The following is a 15,846-nucleotide window of genomic DNA, read 5'->3' on the forward strand; positions in this document are numbered from 1 at the left end:
ATACATCATGAACAACTGACAAGAGAGGGAATCACAATATTCATTGTACATACACGTCGCACGTGCGTGACTGGATTATTTTTAGTTGTTTGATGTATTTTTATTGTGAAAAATGTGGTGGTTTTCATGTTGAAGAAAGAAACTATAGAATGAATCATTTGACTCCGACAATCACATGCCAGTTCATGGCTAAGTTGGCTTCTGACTTTGTTTTAAACTCCAGATTACTGATTTGTTCTATTGTATACTTAGTTGGTAATCATGGATAACTGGAAAGAGAAACAATCATATTATTATACCAAAGTCGTGCCTTAATTTTTAATATGTTTAAAGACACTCCCCATGATGTGAATTTCTCTGAAATAGTGGTAGACTTTTTCCATTCTTTGAATGAATGTAAGTTTTAAAATGCAAAATGAAGACTAAATATTATGCTGCTGATTATAGGCTGGATTCAGAAATGAATATAAGCGGAGCGGGTTTTGCTTTTGGCAGCACATGTGATTGCGTTCAGAATCAAATTCTGAGTGCGTAGTTTTTCTCAGTCCATTCAAAAACTCAGAACATTGTTCAAATGCGACAATCATCAAAGTGCTACAAAAATGGAGCCGGTTTCCACATACATTTTATTTCCACAAACTTTGCTATTTCATCCACAGGTACATATGAAATAAAAACTGTGGACACTACTTTAAGTGGGCCGGCACTTCTCCCTTTAAGCCTAAAGTGTACCTGAACTTTTACAAAGTATCTTCTGTTCTACCCTGACAACAGTTGGGTAAGAGGAGTACCAGCATTTATTTTTTTCCCTACTTAGCGCAGTGTTTAACTGTTGCTGTTAAACACCAAATGTATATGGCTTATAGTTTGTTTACATAGTTTGGCGGCATGCGGCTGTGGCTGGCTTGAATCCAACACATAAATTGATTTTTCACCTCATGTAAAGCTTCCATGTATTTTGACTATGATTTGTGATGTCGCCACATGCTGCAACTGTAATTCAAAACGTATTTGAATCATAACAAAACCAGGGCTTAGACGTCGCAAAGCCACTCGTGAAATCCTGCGGCGGAAGCCTGCACACTGTGCAAATGTTGAGTGTTCCACTACATCGTTCAGGGTGCGATGGTCCTTAGTACACTAGCATTAGCCACAAGTCCTGCAATGTAGCCTGTTGCCATTCACTTGGAACATAGAATTACCCGTGTGATTTGTGTTTGTTTTGTTTTTTTGACAGAGATGTCAGAAAAATCTCATATATTTCCATCCTTTTTTTTTTAAATTTATATTGAATCATTCTTTTACACCGCACAGTCGAATTGACAAGCCAGAGATAAAAATCTGACACTAATTGGATGTGTCTTCATCTGCTCAGACCTCAGCAAAAAAACCAAATCTGAGCTCGATACGCAACTACTGTAATAGAGCAGTGAAAACGTAGCCATTTACATGTAGTCTAAGTCTAAATATGCTACATTATAAGTGTGTCCATCACTAAATAAGAAAGATAAATGCTGCTGGTGGAGTAATGTTGAGTTTAACCTCTTTTAACTGTAAATGCTGTAAATGAGAGGAAGAGTTAGCACAGGCCTACTTAATATAATACAATATAACTTGTAATACTTATTTATATATTATATTTACTTCTGTATTGTCAAGTTGCACATATGGATTGTTTTATTTTGTTTGTCGCTGTAAGCAGCCAAATATTAGAAATATACACGCAAATAGACAGTAAAGTATATCGGATACAGGCATGAAATCGGAATTGGGCACTTGTACCTGTAGTGTAATTCCAGCCTGTGTAAGTGTTAAATCTCATTGTTCCAGTATTGTTTGCCTCTCTATGATGTGACCAGTCAATTATTTATATGAAACCACAGCTGCTTGTCAAAATGACAGAAAACATAGATGTATCAATCAATCAGTTCTTCTGCAAAAATACATCAAAACTCTCGAATCGATTTCTCAGGAAATATATCAACATAAGAAGCAGCTTGGATTCTTTTGAGTGCCCTATCCCTAACTGGACACAGTAATACATTGTCAAAGCATTAAAAAGGGCAAAATATTCACTTGACCAGAGCTGCAATAATAGTTTACATAATTTAGAATATGTCTGATTGCATTATTTCCCATTATTCCCACACAAGTTAAATCAAAACGAATGACGAGATTAAAGGGCAAGTTTAGCAGGAGCGAAGCCTCATGGTGAACGCAAGTCGTTTTGGCGGGCCAGACAAACATCGTGACACACACAATGCTCGGAGCCCTATAAGGCAAGGCTGAAGTTTCCTGAGGAAAGTGTCGTTATTAGGCTGACCAAGTTTCTGTGGAAAAAATCAGCGAATGAATGGAGGCTTTACATGGCGAGGCAGCAAACCAAATGCATCTTACATGGTGAATCTGCAATGCGTGATGATCTCAACGGTGACATTGATTCCAGTTGTGGCCGGCGCTCTCTCGTGAGCACCCCATGCTCCTTGGGATACCAAAACGAGCTGTTCCTCCGCTAATCGCCTGTGACAGCTCAGTTAGGGATGCTCAGATGACCAGATATTTGACGCAGAAAAAAGCAAAGGGCCTGCTATAACCCCTGTGGCTCTGTCACATTATTGACTTGTGGAAAATATTCCATCACTACTTTAAAAAAAAAAAAAATAGCGACAGCTTGATGTTGTGATGCGATGCTTTTTGTCAAATAAGATGTGATCAAATACACAGACAATAAGTAAGTAAATAGTAAACATAGTGTTCTTTATTATGTACCTTTTTACTTTTTTATTCTTTTCTTACTATGATATAATGGAGTTGCTAACTATAATAGTTGTCAACCAAGCAACGACCTTCTCCTTTGTGCACATTTGAAATTCAGACAGACGTTTGCTGGTTTTTGCATCTTCACAACATTCGTTTTCCAATTTATTTTTGGAGTGTTTATTGTTCTGCAGATAAGTGAACGTGTCTTTTTTACCATTTTGGGCTGAAAGTGGCAAACAATTGGTGGATCCCTTGGCAATACCGCTGATACATCTGAGAAAGCACTGCTATTCGGCATTTATGATGCCCTCTAAAGGTAATAATGAGCCGACAATAATACAGAATATACTTTTGTATTAGTAATGCCTTAATCATGTTCTAGATGTGGACACCCTGCAATAGCTTCAGCAAAGTCCCGAAGCCCAAGGTAACAGGTCAACACAAGACTACGGGGGCATGCTTGCTATGAGTGAGCCTGTAAGTGTACGGCAAATGACTGACTACTGGTCGGTCAGATTTTTGTCACAGACTGCGTTTCCTGGGGCACAGTGAGTTTGAGCGAATTGAATTAGAAGCACAAGATTGTGCGAGAGAGGTCAATTTTCAAATGTGTTTTATTAATGTACTCCTGTCATATCACATTGACATGTTTTATAAGCATGATTGTAAAAAGACGATGTAAAAAGCACATTTTCTTTTCGCTCAAGGAGGCAGCACTTCATTAACAAGACAACGAATTACGATTACGAATTAGTTTGTGTGTCAGACACAAATCCAATCTTCCAAATTTGAATACTGCATCTAGGGATTGTCAGAAGCTAATGGGGCAGCTCTGCTTACCTTTTGGATATGACTTCATTGTGCTTCTCTATAGTCCTCACATAAAATTGGCAGTTCATATCTTAGCATATATTGGCAAATATCTTGTCTAGAGACCACGTAATGGGTAGATATGCATGGTATGATGGACTAATGGTGTAAATAAACTATTCAAAGTGTTATGTCACAATTCAAGACATGCCTCCAAACACTTTTTGAAAATCAAGCAAAAAAGAAACGACATACTTGTTTAATGTCAAACTATACAAACACTCACCTACAGTATTTGTATGCAAGAAATTAAAAAGCCAATTTAAAAAAAAAAAGCTAAAAAAAGGTCCCCCCCAACATTCATTTAGTAAGGCCATCACAGGACTGACGGAAACTGATTGAAAAGGTTCTCTCTGGTCTAGAGGTTGCCAACCACAGCCACTAGTGACACTGGCAGCGATCAGGCGGGCTCCCTAATGTTAAATTCCCTTGGTAATCGGTTATTTATCAATGCTACTTTTTGTCACCGCACCAAACAAACAGATTTTCCAGGGCGCATTATCAAAGAAAATCAGTGGGCATGGTGCTTGCACTCCATGAATAAGCAGAAAAGGGGCTTTTCTCATTTTTGCCTGTTAAATTTTATTTTACTGTAAATCTCATCACTGAGTGTCATTGCGGGTGACATTCTGATCGATCGTCCCATGCGATGAATTGATTACTTTGCATAACAAACAGGAGAATCGGCGAACCCACCGAGGAACACTGAAAGCTTTCATGGGATAACCAGATGCAAGTATACACGGATGCGGTTTTTCTTGATGCTTATTTTGACTTGACCAAAAATATATATACAAAAGAGGAAATATTTTTTTTGAATGAAAGCTTAGAGTAGTTTTTTTTCTAAACGAACCTCAAGTACTCAACTAATATATTTAATTGTTGTATTATGCGCATTTGTGAGTCAGCCTTCTCACGTATATGACGAATTCTCAAAAATAAATAAATAGATGCATCAATGAACAAATAAAACAAAACAAACATTACAGTTGTGTAAATGCAAACTTAAAGAAAGTTACCAGAGACGGTGAGATTTCCACTTCCAGCTTTGAATGCACCAAAAATATAACATTTTACATCAAACTGTATGCTTTGCTGTATTGTGGGCACTTTGGACCCAGTAAAAAACTAATTCACATTTTTCACACCCTTACTGGAGTAAATCATAAACGTACTATGAAATATAATGGGCTCATTCTCGGCTACACACGTCACGATTTACGTTTTTAAATAATTTCTACCAAATTACACCCGTCGATCCATTTTCTATATCGCTTACCTGGAATTGATCTGGCTGACTTTGGGCCAGAGGTGGGTTGCACTGGTTGTCAGCAAATCGCAGGGCACAAGCCTTCAAATTCACCCACACACCTACAAAAAATTGGGTCTTTAATAACATATTGAAAGGAAGGATGAGAACTCTTGTTATAGTTAAAAACGATATGCAGTGGGAGATTAATAACATTTATTATTGTAAAAAATAATAGCATCCTTTGAGAATTACGAGTATTTCTGGCTATCTATGTGCTATAGGAAGATTTTTGTTTGGCGGGGGGACTAATATGATTCCTTTGGAAACTTTGCAAGACAAATAGCTCTTTTTAATCACAGGCGCTATGTGACTTGTCTTCTGTGAGAGCTTTATGATGCCCTCTGCTTTTTTTTCTTTTTTTTTTTTGAAGATTCTGTGTCCATCTTAAGAGTTTGATAGATGTTCTGCTCTCAGGGAGTACCTAATGGAAAGGGGGGGATTTGGTCACAGGCGGGGGGCGGTCAAGTGATCTTCGTTCTCTGGAAGGATCTTTCAGATGGTTGTGGTGAGACTAATTGTAATAGCATGCAAAATGGAGGCATTACTTTTATCTTCATTAACAAAGAGACTTCTTTTTCCCCCGCGCTAAAATTTGTGTCCTCTTGCAGCCGCGGGATGAAAGCAAAAATGTACTGTTTTCTCGGGAATGGACAAGCATGTGCTCTCATGCCTCAGTCAATAAAACAAAGTGACAAAAATATGGAGGGCTAAAAAACACCTAGCTTATCTAACATGTCGCATTTCTCACTACCTTTAATTGTAATTCAATGATGGGTTTCTTAAGCAAAGACAGCTCGGTGCAAATCAACTGCACCAGCTAGCAACACATTTTGACTGGCTAATGCTTGAGCTAATTACGTTTTGGAGTGACTCCAAAGATTTTGCCTCCTTGGCGGCAAATAAGCCACATTTCTGACAAGTGTTGTCTTGATGACGAAATTCATGCTAGTTGCTAAGCTAGCCCTGACTAAAAATTGCAAACAAATGGAAAAAAACCCCTCTGAACTCTGGAGAAAAACATTTCTTCACCAAACAGAACCAGAACTGGAAATCGCAAATTACAGCATGCAATACTGCACGTCTGATACCGAAATCAAATTTTTCAAATCGTAATGAATTACCAATGCCAGACTGCCAATTGACTTAACGCTGATGCAGTCTTAACATGTAACCATTAATATGTTGTCATTAAAAAGGTTCCCAAAATCAAAATGTGTCATTTATTGTTTGCATCATACAGTATAACAACATTAATGAAGTCTGTTATACACCGCACTTATGATTGCTGTGGACAATGTAAAACATTAACTACAGCATTTCACCGCAACCAAGGCAAATGCTATTTTATTAACTTGTTAAACTTGTTGCAAAAGCCTGAGTTCAGATACCGTCTTATAGGACAGTTTGTTGAATACAGCGTAGAAATTCTAACTGCTGTTGTAAATAACAAATGTAAGGATATTACCTTTAAGCAGACATTGCAGTGTTTTCACTGAACAGCAACAATGTTGATTAGCACCACTTTGCTTCCATAGAAGTTAACAGTTCACTTGTATAGATTAGTCATTTAGATTAAATCAGAAGGAATACGAAGCTTTTTGACTTCTAACCCTTTCCTTGACACCTTAACCTTGTCTTGAAACTTTTTGAACCCTTATCTGTGGTCTGAAATCATAACTTTGTCATAAAATATTAATTTAAAACACTAACAATATGTTACTCCTTTCTGAAAACTTATCTTTAAAACCCTGCTTCTTTATGATATAAAAGAAGATATTAAAAAAGATATAGAAGTGTTAACAGGCACATGGTCATGAGCTGCCATTAGCCGCAATGCTTCGGATAACAACGAAGGCTCTCAGTCATCCTCTGCAGTCTTCCTCGTGACTGGACAACAACAAAGGTTACAGTCCACAAAAATCCTTACTTTGGCTCAGCTCAGATGAGAACTGCAACTTACAAGCGGAAGTGATCAGTTACCACTAATCACTTCGGTGACACAATGTAGAAGAGCACGTCTTTAGCGTTCGCGTTAGCATTAGCATCTAGCTTTGTCGTGCTACTTCACAGAGTAGGAAAAAATACTTCAATCGATTCTCAATGGACGGGGTGGTCATCTGGGCCATCATCAGACATTAGTTCATGTGGTAGAGTAAATAATCAATCTTGCATTTCTTTATAAATGTACTTTATTAACTTTATTTTTATTTTCAACAGTGTATTTAAAGTTAACCCCTCGATATTCACAGGTAATTGGGAGCACGTGATTTTACCTGTCTGGCCTGCTTGAGAATAAATTTTCCTCCATGCATCCGGGATTTAAAATGAGTTTGACACCCCTGCCCTAACCTGTCACGTAGGCCTAATATTGACTTAAATGTTTGAACCCTCAATCGTGTTTGAAACTCTTAATTTGAAACTCTTTCTCTCGTTTGAAATCATGCTTGCCTGATTTTAAACCCTTTCTCAGGTTTGAAACCCTTCAGTTGAATAAATGAGCCTGTTTTGTTTATTTACATGACTTGCTAGTTGCAACTTGATCATGCATTCTCAACGTTGGCATCCGGAGATGAAAGTGTAACTTACAGCGGCTCTATAAGCAGTGACAGTACCAAAGTCTGTCTGCGGTAGGTTGTGACCTCCATCCCGGCGGTTTTCTGCTCGGACCACGGTTAGCCTTGCAGTACACTGCTAGCTTGTGTGAGAGGACAAGTGGATTTGGCATGCACATCAGAGCGTGATACCCAAACATTTTGGTCCTGTCACATGACACACACACACGCAGGCACATTCTTGGATGCGTAAAATGGATTGTTACACTTGCTGCTGTAATAAAATGTTGCCAGAAACCCCCAGTGAAACTCAGCAAAGTATTTTTCTTTATTTTTCTGCACTTAGACGTGCACATTCGAGAGTTGCCATAGTATTGTGGTATCTTATTTTCTTTTTCATTGAAATGTCACAAATGCGTATATTTAATGGTGTACAGTAAAATCTCCACGGTCAAATCCGGCCTGATTGAAAGCTTGAAAACATAATCCTGTGTTTTGAAAATACTCCGAATGATGCACAACAAATTTTGTGTTTGTGCAGTGACAACATGAAATGGCAGGCAATGGTTGTGTTTTGATAGAAATGGTAGTTGATTTTTATTGATTAATTTGGGGTTAATGGTTAGTCCTGTGATGTACACTGCTTGCATGACCAACATGGCTGCCAGCAAAGCGGAGCTTATTTACAAAAGCACTATCATTGCAGCCAACAGTGAGTCTCTTGTGACTACTTTTCGAAAAACGCAACTAATGACTAATGAGTTTAACACCCATTAAGAAATAAACAAAATAAGCAGTATCATTTTCAATGCCTTCAATTTGAAGGGGGCAAAGGGGTAAAATTCATGTTAGATGTTCTTCATATTAGGGTGCCCGTGGCTCACGAGGTAGAGCAGGTTTTCCAGTAACAGTGTCTATGTGACTATGATTACGATTAAGTTATTTTGAGTGTGTACTGTAGGTCATTTCTTTTCATGTTGTAACTCGAATGGTATGCTTTATAACATGCGGTCATGAGAAAGTTATTCAGGGCCGTCGTTTGACACACTTTCTATAGAATCATTCTTACAGTTATTGGACACAGTGTCTTTTTCCTGGGCCCAGCAACTGCACACCGCTCATTTGACGTAATTAGTCACACATTTTGCTGTGAAAGACTAAGTTGTAAGCGAGTCTCAAAGGGTTGTTTGCAAATCATGTAAGTGTTTGGTGCAATCTATTAGCGGAATGTCACATTTAGTTTTTAATGTTTTCGTTGGGATTTAATAAAATGCGCTCTTTGTGGACTGGAAAAACGCACAAATTTGAAGGTCAAACGTGTCGGTTAGTGTTAAGCGTGAACTATTATGACATTTTTGGAGAAACCTGCTGATGTTTAATTATGCATTTTTATTTTGTTTGCAACTCCATGTTATCAGACACAGTGAAGGGCGACTATGGTGTGAAGAAGTCAAAGTGTGTGTTTCTTGCCATTGCACCAGGTTAACCTTATTTAAATTAAGCAGTCTGTATAATTTGGTTTCGCATAACATGACCCAAAGTAGTTATCAACATCCTGTGTAGAAATGCAACGCTGACCAGGCTTGACTGATCCAAACCGTATCGGAATTGAGCTGTGTTTTTATGTCTTTTCTTATTATCATTTTCATTGTCCTCCTAAAAGAGACCATTCCCTGAATGGAAATTACATCGTTTCACCTCCCGCTACTTTTGGTGATCAGTATGACTTCGGCATACAGTTTCAAACGAAGAAGAGTTTTACGACTGGTGACTTATATTATTACTCAATATTACTCATTTATGCAGACGCGGAAGAATATATGCCTGTGAGTGCTGTAATATTGTATGTCTACATGTGTGGCTGCACCCGTTGTGTTCAAGCATCCTTTTCATACAGTGTCAATTGCGTGTTGATTTTTTTTTTCTTGAAAGTTAAAAAAAAAAAAAAAAATCAGGGCAAGGGTGCAACCAAAAAATAAGGTATGGCACCAAAATATCGGCAGTACATTTAAAATTTATATACGTACTTCCAAGAATGTTTGGAGACACCTGTTGAATGATGATTCTCGACATAGAAACGTCTCAAAACTTAGGCCAGAAACACGAGCGGACAGATGCGGCTTTTAGCATTAGTCTCCATGTCCACAGAAAAAGACACACAGTAAAAATTGCTCAACGGAGCCACTGAAAACCTCTTGAGGAAAGAAAGAAGAATAGAAGTGTGTGGATCCACATTGGCGAGTGCAAACATTTGATTTCTATTCCTCACGTTTTTTTGTCATGTTTATTAGTTGTTAAATCAGTGGTAACACAATTAAATGCAATACAGGGCAAGACAAAACAATAAAGTATTTTAAATTCTCTGGAAATGACACGTTAGTCTATATCTAGTGTGACGTAAAAGTGTGGATTCTCAAGCCATGGTGTCATATTGATGTTGTTATGAGGCTTATTAGGTAGGAATAAATATGAAATCACTGAAAGCCCAGGGTTGATATTGGCATTGCTGCCTTGATAGCCAATTCCACGCTACCAAGCTTCTATGCTTAGTATTAAGCATAGCATAAATGGACATGTTTGACCAAACATGAGGAATCGTGATTTCAATATTGACCAAAATAATCATGATTATTATTTTGGACATAATCGTGTAGCCCTAATTTGAAGACACGGAAGCTGCAGTGTTATCTCATTGGCTCAATGGTCACCGTTTCAAATGTTTGAGAGGCGAATCATCAAAGACGTAGAATTTGACTGAATTAAATGCTACTCCCATGAGCATTTCTACATAAACACAATTTGAAAAAATGTCTGTTTTGTTTCTGATGAAAGAAAAAGAGGACAGGTGAGCATCGCTGCTGGATGATAAATACGTTAATGCAGATTTGACAGCACATTGTTTTTTTTTTGAGGAATAAAGGGCCATTGTTGCTCTTTTGGAGCCATCGTCCTCACTGCTCTGTCATGTGCCTCGTATTTTCCACTTGTTTAGCTCCTAGTTCCTTCCAACTTCCACATGAGCCAATTGCTCAGATTGGCAGGCTCTGATTGGCTGCTCCCAGCACCATTTTGTCAGAGTGTCTTGGACTCCAGCTGCTTCCCAGTGCAGAAAAGCCTTGATTTACCTCCGTTATCCTCCATCTCACATCAGCGGGCAGCGCACATGGCGTGCTAGTGAGGAGGACATGCACACATGTAATGAGATGTGACAGGATGTGTCCCCCGCTCTCCCATAGATCGCGACCCGGCCCATCTGCACCCATCTAGCCGATGTCACTCGAGCATACTGTTTAGACAAAAATACTCAATTGGCATTGGTATGGTATTCTATTAACGAAAATAAAGAATTTGGCATCGGCGTGGTATTCGGGTAACTTAATTATGACTTATTATGATAATAATAATGAGTGGATGCCAAGCAATTCATAGAGGTCAAAATAAAAAAAAAAATGAATCTGAAAAATTAGAAAAGAAACCATGCATATCATCTGGTACTGGACAATAAATCAAATTAATTGATTTGCCATTTTACAAATCAACAATTTTAAAATGAGCTAGATGGTGAGATTGTTTTGGAAAAGTGGCAAAATGCTGGATGGCTCGTCTACAAGATGTATTCACAGTATTTTCTATATGGCTTTCAAGCTGGTTATGCGCAAGAAACAAAGAAGATATTTTTTTCATAAGTAATGAAAGTTGACACTAAAATGGATTTAATATCATTATACATTATTTTGTAACATTTTGGATTGAAATTTAAATAAACCTCCAAAGGTTATTTAGTTGTTTTACAACGATTAGAATGACTGAAGAAAATTTTTGAAATTGAATTTTCGAGCCAGCACCTCACGCTAATATCGTGCTTTTCAAATTGGAGGGTGCGAGTTGATTGCTGGGGGGTGCGAATGACCCCAAGGAAAAGGGTTTGTTTTTGTCATTTGAAGTTTAATTGCAATAAAATAAGATTTTTTTTGGTTTCAGGTATACCATTATATACCAGACATACAATGATAATAAAAGTATTCTAACTTTGAAAAACAAATACATATTCATTTCAGAGCCAATTATTAGAACACAGATTCATTTTAAAAATCTGAAAGCGAATTATTTCACTTTGTTCTCCACCTGTCACTTTCCATTTTCAAAAATAATCAGCTATGATAACAAGAAACAAGAGTTCGTAGTCCTCCATTAAAAAAAAGCAAATCAAAACATGTATATCAATGAGTTGATACTAAATTTTGCTCATTGTCCATCAAAGAATTCACATAAATATGCTTAGACAAGCTCTTCTGAATCATTTTTTTTTTCTTGTTGCCAAGTTTCAACAAATAATTGTTTGTAGGCATCCATGCCCATTTCTGGGGCTTCCATTATTTTGGATTCGGAGATGAACCAAAACCACACAACTGGCTTTTGCCTCTACTATCACAAATAATGCTGATTTGTTCCAAAGCAAACTAGAGAAATTGCATTAACATAACTACTTTTTCTACACAAACGAGAAAAAGAAGCAAGTCATTTCCATTTTCCCTATCATCTTCATGTTGATCTTGCTCGCCCTAAAATCAACTGGTCGCTCTGCAAAGCAAAGCAAAGCACACTTCATGTTCTCCTTGGGGATCTGCAGGCCGTTACCCTGTTTGAGTGGCCTTTGACCATGTTTGATCACCGCTTTGAATTACGGGCATACCTTCTTTGCCCTCGTAAGTCAAACGCCAGACTCATATGGCAATTTGACACATGTTGTTTTTTCGCCAGTCCTCTCTTGTCAGTCCCTTTGCCACACACTGTGCGGCAAACTGCTTCAAACCAATTATTTGCCTCTCCTCTCCAGTTATGACATATCCCCCACATTCCACAAAAATCAGTCATCAGTGACACCCCCTACACACACACGCTTTCGTCTTCTTACGTCTGCCTTTTTTTTTTAAACTAAAAGTTGTCATTTTTAGTCTGTCAGCCAATCATCAATCCATTACTCACTCCTATTATCAACACCCCCACTAAAAAACAAAAAAATTAAAAACTTCCAGCACCGAACAAAAAAAATGAAAAGAATTGCTGATGAAATACCATTTAACAGTACCCTACAGATTGACCTTAAACAAAATGCAAAAGCTACACTCGATAATCAAAAGTAAGTAGATAGGTTTAAAAGTCAAACCAAACTAACCCTAATTGTAAATAATGAGAAAAGTGTTGCTGTGTTTAATTCTTTTCTTGTTTTAGAGCTCATCCGTGAGATTGTCACTTTACAATGTGCCATAGGTTACTTGAATGGAGAGGCATCCCAGAATGCTCTGCTCAACTATGTGCGATGTGATTTTTTCATTCAAATCATATTTAAGAAGCAGAATAAAATAAAACAAATCTAATACTTAAAATATTGTTGTTGTTTTTATACTTTGGGTCTGTAAGATGAATGCAGTGAGAAAAATTGTGTACAGTAAGCATTTCAGTTCATAAAGCCATGACTATGAAATGCAGCAGTTTCAATGATGAGAAAGTGTTCCTCACATCAAACAAACACATGTTCTCTTTTTAAAGAAAGAGTTGCATAGTAATGCTCTAATATCCATACAGCCATTCATGTCTTCCTTTATGTACGCTCAGGGCCTATTAGGCTGTACTTATGCATTCACACTCCCAAGTCTGAGGCAGTTCGATAATTTCTTGAAACTTTTGAAGAATCAATTGAGTGATTTGACAATCCACCGCCAACAGTGACGGGTGACGTGTACAACACCGGATTAAAAGACGGACCAAATTGGTCTTTGTCGGTCCATCCGTGACAAAGCTGAGCAACTGCCCATCTTTTTGAAAAACTGTATAATCAATCATTCAAGCATGAGTTGTGTTTTTTCTCTATGTTGCTGAACCCTGGTCTAGAGAATGACCTTTTGGAGGCCTTATGGTGAACTCTTAAAACGGTTGTTTTCTGACCAGAGCAACCATTGTTTTTTTGTTTATTTCACTGATCTACGATGGGTTACCGACTCCCAAAACCCCGATTGTGGAAAGTCAACAGCAGAACATTCATGGAGCCTTTTTATCCGTCACTAGTTTCTGTGGTTGGTCCGTATATTCTGGTGGGAGTGAACCTCTCTTTAACCCCGACTGACCTCAAAGCGGTACAGGCTAACGTGTTCCAAATGAGGAATGTCCGTGTCATCGCTTTCCTCATTAGGCCCCTCGTCACACCTGCGCAACTCCCATCATGTCTCCTTCATTCAATTACAACCCAAAGTGACATTTCTCCTTCTCTGCATACGACTCTCGTCTCCTCTGCCGCGATAACATTTTCCCAACTGGGAAGTGATGGATAATTCCGAGCAGATGTGAAGATGTCTCAACAAGTTAACAAGGGTGTAGAAGAAGAGGTGGTTAGAAGCACAGGCGTGCAAAAGACGCTTTATTTTGCCCACAACTTCCTCTTTTGAGATGATCAATTTATCACAGTTAACACTCTTATTAAAGGAATGCTAGCCTTCATTATTTTAAGTACATCTCCATCTTGTCTTTTCATTGTAGAGGACTAATTGTATCCTTCATGTGAATGGAATCACCCAAACATTTTGGGGAAAATGTACTTGAAAAAAAAAAAAAAGTTTTTTTTTTTTTTTTTTAACCATCAATGTTGTGTTTAAAATGTCTTATTTTCAAGGTCATCTGCCCATATAATTAAAAAACTCAAGCAATACATGAATCTTAATTACGCTAAAGAGATTTATGATACAGTGCCTGTCAAAATTTTGAAAACAATTCCGTTTTCTTTCATGATTTAAAATTTCCTCCCGGGGTTCTTGGGCATGCTAGAGCCTATCCCAGCTGTTTTCAAGCAGTAGATGAGGTGCACCTTAAAGTGCTTGCCAGCCAAGTGCAGGACACACACACACACACACACACACCTGCTTGAACACACATTCTCACAAATATGCCCAATGGTAATTTTGCATGTTTTTGGAATGTGGGAGGAAACCGGGGTACTCATAGAAAATCCACACAGGAACGGGGAGTACATGCAAACTCTACAAAGGAAGGTCGCAGCCCATGGTGAACACATGACCACTGCACAGTGAGTCATGCTGACCAATCTTCCACCGTGCTGCAGTAAATAAAAAATTGTCAATCAAAACATATTTTTGTTTTGTAATTTACGTAATACCAGCTTTGCCCATGTGCTCATTTAGCTTTGATGTGGATGATGCTTTACGACACGGTTGGCTTTCAAATCACAGCTAGTCTCTATCAATAATTAGCTTGAATTTTTTTACTCTCCTAATGTGTTTGATCACCTCACTCAGTATGAATTTGTTTTTTTTCCTTAAATTGGAGCATTTGCAATTTGAAGATGGCACTCTATTCTGATGTTATTTGAATTCAATGAATTGTGTGAGGACTTTCTAATCTATAAAGCATACGCTCCACAATTGTTTTTTTTTTTTTTTTTGGCCTTTTCTAATTTATGAGACATAATTTTCTCTTGCCTGCTAAGTGGCTAAACAATAGTAAGTTGCCATTAAGACAAACTGTATGCCTCAAAGTGAGCCATGTTTGTATGAAACACCAACAGTAATCATCCATCTTCCACCAGTCATGGCAAATACAGCATCAATCGTTTTTTACATTTTCACACTAACGGCAACTACCTTTTTTTCCTATTTGCATGACAGTTATGAAACTGAACAATCTCTCCTCCCTTTTTCATCTGCTCACAAACGAGACAAAGCCAAGCGACATCTTTTCACGGCTTGTCTTTCTTCTGCTTCGCTTTGTACTGAAGAATATGAAGATAAAACATGACACCTACAAGCATAAAAAGAAACTTTGCTAATTTGCCGTGACGCAAATAAGAAGTGTTTGAAGATGGAGATAAGATTGCCGAGTGTTTGTGTGCTCACATGAGGCAGGAAGATGAAAAAGGGGAAGAAAAAAAAAAGTTAGTCGCCCACTAGTGGACAGAATTCCACTACAAGGAACTCCAAACCCAAGAAATGCTTGAAGAATTGATGAGCTTGAAAAGAACATTGCTAACAAACTGTGAAATGTAAGATAAGGTTGCTGCCCCCCACCCTCCTTCTCTTTCTAATTACTGAAATCTGAATACAAGCACTCTTTTTTTCTGAAGCCATTATTATTATTATTAAAACACGTTATGCCAGGAAATATGAACACAAACTGGCTAAATATGTTGACGGTTTTAATTCAAGAGTTAGAACAAGAGTACTCCAATTTTTACTTTGTACACTCAGTCGTCTTCAAATGAGTCCTTCGAGGGCTGGGAGAATTTCTGACCCAACACATGTTATTTATCATATTCCTTTTTCTTTTTTTTTTGGTCCTCACAGG

Source organism: Hippichthys cyanospilos, chromosome 9 (assembly GCF_059441005.1).
Source record: "Hippichthys cyanospilos isolate Australia breed blue-spotted pipefish chromosome 9, RoL_Hcya_1.0, whole genome shotgun sequence".
Taxonomy (NCBI): Eukaryota; Metazoa; Chordata; class Actinopteri; order Syngnathiformes; family Syngnathidae; genus Hippichthys; species Hippichthys cyanospilos.